The sequence below is a fragment of the Trichosurus vulpecula genome, chromosome 7 (assembly GCF_011100635.1).
Source record: "Trichosurus vulpecula isolate mTriVul1 chromosome 7, mTriVul1.pri, whole genome shotgun sequence".
Lineage (NCBI taxonomy): Eukaryota > Metazoa > Chordata > Mammalia > Diprotodontia > Phalangeridae > Trichosurus > Trichosurus vulpecula.
In genome coordinates, this window is record NC_050579.1 from 81707937 (window position 1) to 81719184 (window position 11248).

Below are 11248 nucleotides of genomic sequence, written 5' to 3' on the forward strand. Positions count from 1 at the left end.
CTTAAGTGATCAACTAGCTGGAAAAAATAAGGCTTTATTGAGAAAAGGTTAAGGATTATGGGCTGCTTAATCTAGAGGTTTATTACAGGTTTCAAGAATTTACCTGCTGTACTTAGAGAATCTCTGATGTGGTGAGAATTCTTGTTTTATTAGCACCTATCACGGATTTCATGGGTGGTCTTTTAGAGTTGCTGGGGCTAAAAGAAAAAAAAAACACAACTTAACACCCTGCATTAGACCCAGTAACAAGCATCTCTGAACTCAGTAGGCTGGTCCTCATGACTGGGTCCATTCTAGATGGCCTCCCAACTTGGTGGCACCTGTTGGAACTGGCATTACATTTGAGGACCCAGAGTCACCTCTAAGCCATGGAGGATGCTGTTAGGGGAGGGTGTTCATGTATATGGTGGGTTTTTATGAGGCAGATGCTGAGCAGCCAGTACTTAGGTCACAGGTACTGAAAACGAGAGGATGTCGAACTATGTTATAGCATGAAAGATTTTGGTTAGAAAACTTGTATACTAAGACCCTAGAACAGGCCCTTAAGGATGTTGTAGAGTTTTTGTTCCTGGGGATATTTAAGGAAAGAATAGGCAATTATGTGTCCCGGATGGTGTAAGCCTTTTTGAAGGATCACTGATATTCTCAATGCCCTTCATTGCTCCAGGATGCTGTGACTGACAGAGCTGTACCTGGAGATTTTTTGTTCCTGGAGAAAATACTCCAAACTGGGAATGGGGCATACGGCATGAAGTGTGCCCTCAGTGAAAGGGCATGGGTGGGCAGCACCAGTGAACATTTTCTCTTATGGGGGTAGAGAAAGATCCCAGAATGTGAGTTGGGGAATAGGCTAGGTTGGCAGAGAGCTCACCTCAATCTGACTTCTGGTATTTTATTATTTTAACTAATTGTTCTTTCTCTAAACTCTTTTGTTTACTGCTGAAGGCCTACATGTGTTGCCAGCACCCTTTAAATTCAGTACTTTTAGGCAAAACCACAGTTGTCCCATCTTAATCATGGTACTCATGACTAGCTTCCAACTTGCCTTAGGTTTTTTTTTTTGAGGGGGGGAAGGCAGGGCAATTGTGGTTAAGTGACTTACCCAAGGTCAGACAGCTAGTAAGTGTGTCAAGTGTCCAAGGCTGGATTTGAACTCAGGTCCGCCTGACTCCAGGGCCGGTGCTTTACTCACTGCGCCACCCAGCTGCCCTGCCCCCATCTTGCCTTGGGAATAGAGTGCCTGGAGACAGGAAGACCAAAGGTCAAATCCTGTCTTAGACATTTATTAGCTTTGTAGCCATGGACGAATCGCAACTTCTATGAGCCTCAATTTCCCCATCTATAAAGTGGGGATAATAATAGCTAGTTGGCACGATGCATGGAGTCAGGAAAACCTGAGTTCAAATCTGGCTTCCGACACCTACTACCTGTGTGACCCTGAATAAGCCACTTAATTTCTGCCTGCCTCGCTTTCCTCAACTGTAAAACCAGGATAGTATCACCTGCTTCATAGAGATGTTGTGAGCATCAGATGAGATATTTGTAAAGCACTTACCACATTGCCTGGCACAAAGTAGGCACTTAATAGGTACTTGTTCCTTCCTCTTCCCCTTCCCAAACAGGGTTGCTTCAAAGACCAAAACACTATATAAATAAAAAAATCCTAAAACCCTATACTAAATTAAAAAACCCACAACTTTAAAAGCTCTTAGCACACTGTCAGGTACCTAATAGGCATTAAATAAATAGTAACTATTATTATTATATAAATGCTCCCTATTATTATGCTGTTGTTTAAAAAAATTCCTTGCGAAGGGCAGAAGTGTAATACAATTTTAACCCATAAAGTAAAGGTCAGTTGTTCGTAGTTGGAGAAGACCTAGTGGGAAAAGGTGTGGATGGCAGCCAGGGGACTGCCTAACAGGCTTTTCAGAGCCTCATTCCACCTTTCACTAAATGTCACTGTGTAAGCAGCTCTCCTCCTCCTGAACTAAGCCTGTACCAAGGAGCTGGGGCAGCCGAGGTACAGGTTTAGCTCCAATGAGCGGAATGGGGTGTTATTTACCACTGGCTTGTATGATGTGCTAACGTGTTTGCTCGGGCCAAGATGCTCACGTCCTTCACTGGCTTAAGTTCTAGATTCCAGGCAACTCCAGAGATTAATTTTCCCCTGGCAGCTCTACACCCCATGGAAGCACAGCTGATTCTTTTTCCTGAGAAGACAGTAGTGTGAGGTGGCTGCCTGGAGAGGGCTTTTTCATTTGAAAGACAAATAAAAGTAGGTTAATTGGTACTTTTGCACTTTTTTAGGGTATATTCTCCAGAACTATTGAGCAGGAAGGAGCATTTCTGAAAGCCTTTATCTTCTAGTCCCTGGAGGTGCTTGTTAAGAAAGGTGAAAGCAGGGGGGTGGAGCCAAGATGGCGGCTGGAAAGCAGGAACTTGCTTAAGCTTTCTCCAAACACCTATAAAAAAATGGCTCTGAACAAATTCTAGAGCTGCAGAATGCACAAAATAGCAAAGGGAAGCAGGGCTCCAGCCCAGGACAGCCTGGATGGTCACTGGGTAAGGTCTATCGCACGGAGCTGGAGCAGAGTGGAGTGGAGCACAGCCCAACGTGAGCCATGCCCGGACCAACCAGACCAGGAGCTGGGTGGAACAGGCTGTAGGGCCCTGAATCATTGAGCTGTGGCAGTTACCAGACTTCTCAACCCACAAACGCCAAAGACAACAGAGCAGGTTAGTGGGAAAAACTGCTGGGACAGAGTAAAAAGAGTTCTCTGTAGACCAATATTCCGGGGGTGGTGGAAGTGGTGCAGCTCTGAGCTACAGATGCACTTGCTTCTGGCCCCAGGCCCACCTGGTGGGAAGAATTAAGTGGCAGATCAGAGCGGGAGTGCAGAGCCTGCTTGGATCTGAGTCACGGTCTGGGTTGGCAGTTCTCAGGGGAGGAGGAGCACTGGTGTGGCAGAGCTTGCTGTGTAGAAATAAGCTCTGAAAATAGCAGCGCAGCCTCTCAAGCTTGGGACAAAGTACTCTCTACAAGCAGTCATACCCTGACAAAAAGCTCAAGGGTCAAGTAGTTGGCTGGGAACATGGCCAGGCATCGAAAATGGACTCAGATTCAGACTCAGACTTTGGAATCTTTTTTTGGTGACAAAGAAGGCCAAAACATACAGCCAGAAGAAGTCAACAAAGTCAAAGAGCCTACATCAAAAGCCTCCAAGAAAAACATGAATTGGTCTCAGGCCATGGAAGAGCTCAAAAAGGAATTTGAAAAGCAAGTAAGAGAAGTAGAGGAAAAATTGGGAAGAGAAATGAGAGTGATGTGAGAAAACCATGAAAAACAAGTCCATGACTTGCTAAAGAAGACCCAAAAAATACTGAAGAAAATAACACCTTAAAAAATAGACTAATTCAAATGACAAAAGAGCTCCAAAAAGCCAAAGAGGAGAAGAATGCCTTGTAAAGCAGAATTAGCCAAATAGAAAAGGAGGTCCAAAAGACCACTGAAGAAAATACCACCTTAAAAATTAGATTGGAGCAAGTGGAAACTAGTGACTTTATGAGAAATCAAGATATCATAAAACAGAACCAAAGGAATGAAAAAATGGAAGACAACATGAAATATCTCATTGGAAAAACCACTGACCTGGAAAATAGATCCAGAAGAGATAATTTAAAAATTATTGGACTACCTGAAAACCATGATCAAAAAAAGAGCCTAGAATCTTTCAAGAAATTATCAAGGAAAACTGCCCTGATATTCTAGAGCCAGAGGGTACAATAGAAATTGAAAGAACCCACCGATTGCCTCCTGAAAAAGATCCCCAAAAGAAAACTTCTAGGAATATTGTCGCCAAATTCCAGAGCTTCCAGATCAAGGAGAAAATACTGCAGGCAGCCAGAAAGAAACAATTTGAGTATTGCGGAAACACAATCAGGATAACATAAGGTCAGTGGAGCTAGGATTAAAACCAAGAATCACCTACCCAGCAAAACTGAGTATCATGCTCCAAGGCAAAATATGGATTTTCAATAAAATAGAGGACTTTCAAGCTTTCTCAGTGAAAAGACCAGAGCTGAATAGAAAATTTGACTTTCAAACACAAGAATCAAGAGAAGCATGAAAAGGTAAACAAGAAAGAGAAATCATAAGGGACTTCCTAAAGTTGAACTGTTTTGTTTAATTCCTATGTAGAAAGACGATGTGTGTAATTCATGAGACCTCAATATTTGGGTAGCTGAAGGGAATACACATACACACACACACACACACACACACAGACAGAGGGCACAGGGTGAGTTGAATATGAAGGGATGATATCTAAAAAAATAAAATAAATTTAAGGCATGAGAGAGGAATATATTGAAAGAGGGAGAAAGGAAGAGATAGAATGGGGTAAAGTATCTCACATAAAAGTGGCAAGAAGAAGCAGTTTTGTTGGAAGGGAAGAGGGGGCAGATGAGGGGGAATGAGTGAATCTTGCTCTCATCAGATTTGACCTGAGGAGGGAATACCATACACACTCAATTGGGTATCTTACTCCACAGGAAAGAAGGGGGAAGGGGATAAAAAAGGAGGGACAATAGAAGGAAGGGCAGATAGGGGGAGGAGGTAATGAAAAGCAAACACTTTCAAAAAGGGACAGGGTCAAGGGAGAAAATTGGATAGGTTGGAGCAAAATGTAGTGAGTCTGTCACAACATCAGTATTGTGGAAGGGTTTTACATAATGATACATGTGTGGCATATGTTGAATTGCTTGCCTTCTTAGGGAGGGTGGGTGGGGAGGGAAGAGGGGAGAGAATTTGGAACTCAAAAGTTTTAAAAGCAGTTGTTCAAAAAAAGTTGTTTGTGCCTGCAACTGGGAAATAAGATACACAGGTAATGGGGCATAGAAATCTATCCTGCCCTATAAGAAAGTAAGGGAAAAGGAGATGGTGGGGAGTGGGGTGACAGAAGGGAGGGCTGACTGGGGAATGGGGCAATCAGAATATACGCCATCTTGGAGTGGGGGGGAGGGTAGAAATGGGGAGAAGATTTGTAATTCAAAATCTTGTGGAAATCAATGCTTAAAACTAAAAATATTAAATAAATAATAAAATTAAAAAAAAAGAATGGTGAAAGCAGGTTACAGTAGACAGCAGGTCAATACCCACAGGCTAAGTTTTAGTTTATGTGAAATTCCCCCTTAGAGAAAGCTCAAAAAGGGCGGCTGGATGGTACAGTGGGCAGCTCGGTGGGGCAGTGGTGAGGGTGCTGGTCCTGGAGTCAGGAGGACCTGAGTCTACCTTCAACACTAGCTATGTGACCCTGGGCAAGTCACTTAACCCCAAATGCCTCAACAACAACAACAAAATAAATTATTGATGTTTAAGTAAGATCTAGGATGATGCCACTTGACCAAGAAGCCTGGGCTGGGTATTGACAGCAACAGCTACAGAGAGGTCTCTGGGAAGATTCATTTAGAGGTGAGGGGGTTAGAGGCAGTTCATTTTTATTTTTTCTACATGAATTCTCAACACATGGGTCTATGAAACAGTGTTATTCATGCCTTATATCAGACTTTCCCATAGACCTTTTCCTGCTTTGCCAGAGGATTTGAGGAAATCTGAGGTTAAGGGAATTAGCCTGATTTCACAGCAGACAATGGTAAAAGCAAAGTCCATGTGTTTTAATTTCAGTTTTTACTTTTGTCAATAGATACTTAAAAACTGTGTTTGTAAATACAAAGAAGCAGCCTGATTTTTTAATAGATAGAGAACTGGCCTCAGAGTCAAGAAGGTTTGGATGTTATAGATCTAGAGATAGTATAGATTATTATTAGCTATCATAGATTTAGAGATAAATGTATGATTTGGAGCTGGAGGGACCACAGAAGCCATCTGGTTCAACTCACTTATTTTGTAGATTTTCCCCACAGAGGTTAAATGACTTTTCCCAAGACTGTTCATATAATAAGCATTAAAGACACCACTTGAACCCAGGCCCTCTCACTCTAGAGTCAGTACTTTCCCTACTTTACTACACTATCTTCTAGCAGTCTGGAGTTAGCAGGCAGAAGGACCAGGTGATCTTACATGTTTCTATTATTTCTATTCTACTTTTGGTATTATCCATGATAACCTCCTAAAAGGTTCAGCAACCATTGCTTTATTTTTTTTAGAACAGTATTTTATTTTTTCCCAATTGCATGTCAAGACAATTTTTACCAATCATTTTTACAAGATTTTGAGCTACAGATATTTTTCCCTCCCCTCCCCTTTTCCTAAAATGGTAGGCAATTTGATATAGGTTATATATGTGCGATTATGTAAAACATATTTCCATATTTGTCACAGTTGTCAAAGAAGAAACCTATCAAAAGGAAAGAAACACAAAGAAAGTAAAGTAAGTGGAAAAAAGTATGCTTTGATCTGCCTTCAGAGTCCACCAGCTCTTTACCCGGATGTGCATAGCATTTTCCATCATGGGTCCATTATACTTTTGTTGGATCATTGTGTGGCTAAGAAGAGCTACGTCATTCATAGTTGATTATCATACAATGTTGCTGATGCTGTGTACCATGTTTTCCTCATTCTACTTTGCATCAGTTCATACAAGTCTTTCCAGGTTTTTCTGAAATCTGCCTGCTCATAATTTCACATTGCACAATAGTACTCCATTACATTCATACACCACAACTTGTTCAGCCATGCCCCAATTGATGGGCATCCCCTCAGTTTCCAATATTTTCCCACCTTGAAAAGAGTCCTATAAATATTTTTGTACATGCAGGTCCTTTCCCCTATACAGACCTAGTTATTGTTGGATCAAAGAGTATGCACAGTTTGGTTGTTCTTTGGGCATAGTTCCAAATTGCTCTCCCAAACCATTGCTTTAAAAAGGGGAATTAAATGAATGAAAATTTCTTCAGTACCTGCATGAGGAAGGGCCACTTGACAGAGATGCTGATCATTTGGATTGGCAAAGTGATTAGATAGCATGATAGATATCATTTGTTTTCCCTGATAGAATGTAAGCCCCGCAAGAGCAAGGATTGTTTCATTTTTGCCTTGAATCTCTAATATATTGTATGATGCTTGGCACATGATAAGGACCTATGGATATTGATTGATACAAAAAAACCAATATCTCAGCCTCAGTTTGGCTACTTTTCTAGGTAAAATAGTCATTTTAAAATAAGTTTCAATAAGTGAAAATGAGGTCAACTTGGGAAACTGAGATCCATGAGACCAGAATGAGTCCCGTTAAGCCCTTCTCCAGTCTCCACCCATCAAGAGACCTGGGTTTGAATCCTGCCATACACATTTGTTGTCTAGGGAACTGGGTATGTCACTTAAAGTTCTCAGTGCCTCACCATCCCCACCTGTAATATGAAGTTTAAGATAAGCAAAGCAGTTTCTGCATAGTACCCTTGTGTGGTTAGTGAATTATTATTCCAATTTATATTTGTATTGCCTCACAGGGGTGCTTTGAGGAAAGTGTTTTGCAGAGTCGAAAGTACATTTTAAGTACATTTACACTGAGTAAGAGTTTTATGAAGAGCAAGAAAAGAGTAGAAAAAAGATGGAGCCAAGATGAAAAGGAATAGGGAGATATGACCTAGGACTCAGACTTCCACCGAATCAAATATAAATATAAACTAAAAAGATTCACAAAATGTGCTGAGTAATTCTTTTTCTCTGTGGTAACAGGCTCTTCTCAGGCCGGATGATGATGCTATTATGAGAAAACTTTTTCCTGTGACATTCAATTAAAAATGCCCACATTTTTTTTCTGTTCATTTTCCTACCACCCACATTAATTTCCTGAAATGTGTGAGCATATTAACTTGGGAAAACAAGAAAGGCATTTCAGAAGAATTGGCAAAGGCCATCATTTCCAACTGCTTTTTCTATTAAATCACCTCTCCATATAACTGGCTAGAGTTTTATTTGCTTTCCATTGAAACATAGAGTACCGGCTGTGGGCCTGGAAGCAGGTGACCCAACCAGGAGGGTCAAAGATCTGATCCAAATTACAAATCCCTTAAAACAATCTCTTAACAAATCTCTTAAACAAATTACAAATCATCTTTAAATCCACTGGGGAGAAGAGAGATTCTACTTGGTGATACTGCTTATAAGTCAGATGCTAAAGAGAAGAAACATCTTCAATATATTTTACTGCTGAGTTGAAATCTTAAAATTAAGTGAGATTAGCACACATTAAATAGTATTGTCAGGGGGTGAACCTAGCACAGGATCAGATCTTACAAAAATGAAGTTTCTTCCCTAGCTCTTTCATTTTTAAGCTTTAATAGTAAAATGAGGTGGCCTTCAATGAGGTGCTCAATTTAGAAAAAATTAAAGATATATTTGACCGAGTGTGAAGGCATAACCAACACTGAGTTATCCATTATATACTATTTAAAAGACACAACTAAGGCAAAGGAGCTAGGATTACAACCAAAAATCACTTACCTGATGAAATTAAGCATAATACTTCAAGGGGAAAAATGGTCATTCAAAGAAATAGAAGGATTTCAAGATTTCATAAGGAGAAAACCAGAATTGAACAAAAAATATGACCCAAAGACTCAAGAGAAGCCTAAAGAGGTAAAAGGGAAAAGAAAACATAAAAGATTCAATGGAGCTGAACTGTTTACATTCCTGCATGGGAAGATGACACTTGGAATTCTTAAAAATTGTACCAGTAATAGTACAGCTAGAAGGAATATACATACAGAGGGTATGGTATAAGGTGAATTGGAGGGAATGACATAAAAAAATTAAAGGATGAGGAGGAGGAGTACACTGGGTGCAGAAGGAAGAGAGAGGTAGAATGGGGTAAATTATTTGACATGAGGCATGAAAAACCTATTATAGTGGAGGGAAAGATGGAAGGGTGGGTGATGAGCACCACTTGGGTGGGAGTCATCACTTGAACCATATTTTCATCAGTATTGGCTCAAAGAGGGAACACTATACACAATCAGTTGAATATAGAAATCTATGTTACCTGATAGGAAAGTAGGAAAGGAGGAGATTAAGTAGATGGGGGTGGGGAGTTGTGGAGAACTTACAGGAGAAGGCAGACTGGGGGAGGTGGTAGACAGAAGCAAAACACTGTCAAGGAGGGAAAGGTGAAAGGAGAGAGAGAACAAACAGAAGGAAAAATAGGATGGAGGGAAATACACAGTTAGTAATCATAACTGTGAATGTGAATGGGATGAACTCTTCCATAAAATGGAAGCAGATAGCAGAGTGGATCCAAACCCAGAATCCTATAATATGTTGTTTACAAGAAACACACTTGAAAGAGAGAGAGATACACATGGAGTGAAGGTAAGCGTCCGAAGCAGAATCTATCTAGGCTTCAGCCGAAGTTAAAAAAAAAAAAAGCAGGGGTAGCTATCCTGATTTCAGATAAAGCAAAAGCAAAAATAGATCTAATTAAAAGAGATAAGGAAGGAAACTATATCTTGTTAAAAGGTACCATGGAAAATGAAGTGATGTCAATACTGAACAATATATGCGCCAAGTGGTATAGCATTCAAATTCTTTTTTTTATACATTGGCATTTATTATTTAAGTTCAAGAACAGGTTATGAAGGGGGGCGGGGCTAGAGGACGGGAGCAGGGAGGAGACAGGGAGACAAGAGCCTCTTATCTGTGTCTGCCCTAGATGGTGTCGATCCTGATTTCTGAGCCTTGGTCCAGGGCACACAATGAAGCACATGATAAAATGAGGTTCCAGGGGGTACAGGTTTAGGAAAATATCAGGGGGGTGGGGAGTGGCCAGAGTTACACATCCAACCAGAGGTGGGGGCTGGGATTCTCCTTGGAACAGCAGCACCATTTCTTTTTTAGGAATTGAAGCATGGTGATTAGTTCCATCCCACTTATTTTGGCTCTTATAAAACATTCTTGTACTTGCTAGGTGGCGCAGTGAGTAGAGTACCGGCCCTGGAGTCAGGAGGACCTGAGTTCAAATCTGGCCTCAGACATTGGACACACTTTCTAGCTGTGTGACCGTGGGCAAGTCACTTAACTCCAATTGCCCAGCCTTCCTCCTTGCAAGAAGAATTTTTAAAAAAGCCTTTGTGCTAAAGAAGACTTCTTGTACATTGCTTCTAGTTTTTTTGAATATGCATCCAACTTGTTGGCTGCCTGCACAAGAGCTGCTACTTGCTTCTCATCTTATGGGTATATATGGGTAAAATGTGGTACCCAGGCCTGAAAAGGATACTTCCCACATGGCCTTGTTGGGAAAGCATAGAGCCAAACTATTTTCTTCCTTGTTCCAGCCTACCAAAGTAGCTTTTGGGCTGCCATATTACCCTGTTGACTCATATTGAGGTTGAAATCTACTAAAACTTCCAAGCTTTTGTCCCAGAAATAGTTGCCTATTAATACCTCCTACCCATACCTCCCTCCCATCCCAGCCTTCATTTGTGAAGTTAATTTTTGAAATTCAAGGGGTTAGATTTATCCCTACTAAATTTCATCATATTTGATTTAGCCCACTGCTTTAGCTTGTCAAGATTTTTTTTTGGTATTAGATTCAGTCCCTGCCCCCCCCCCCCCCGATTGCACCATGCAATCTGCAAATTTGACAAGTATATCATCTATGCCTCCATCTAAGTTATTGACAAAAATGTTGAATAGCAAAAAGGGCAAGAAGAGATCCCTGAGACACTCCACTAGTCATCCTTCCTAGCTGATGTTGAATCATTAAATGACTGTTCTCTGGGTCATGTCTTCAACCAGGTCCAAATCTCCCTAATTGTATTGGAGAACATGTCCTGGCACAGCCCCATGATGTCTGCCTCAGAGGGCTCTGTGGCCTCCTTGGCCATCTATACCATGGCATTGTCTAGGCCAGGGAAGGGAGGAAGGAGAAAGAATGGAGGGAAGGATTGGGATGGGGGAGGAGGGGGAAAGAGAGGGGAAGGGAGGGGAGAAAAAGGGTAGCATTCAAATTCTTAAAGAAGTTAAGTGAGTTACAGAAGAAATAGACAGCAAAACTATATCAGTGGGGGATCTCAACTGTCTCCTCTCAAAACTTGATAAATCCAACCAAAAAATAAACAAGAAAGAAACTAAGGTGGTCAATATAATATTAGAAAAGTTAAGTGGGTCAATGAACAAACCATAGAAACAATCAATAATTTCATCAAAGAGAATGACAACAATGAGACAACATCCCAAAATTTATGGGATGCAGCCAAAGCAATACTTAGAAGAAAATTTATTTCTCCA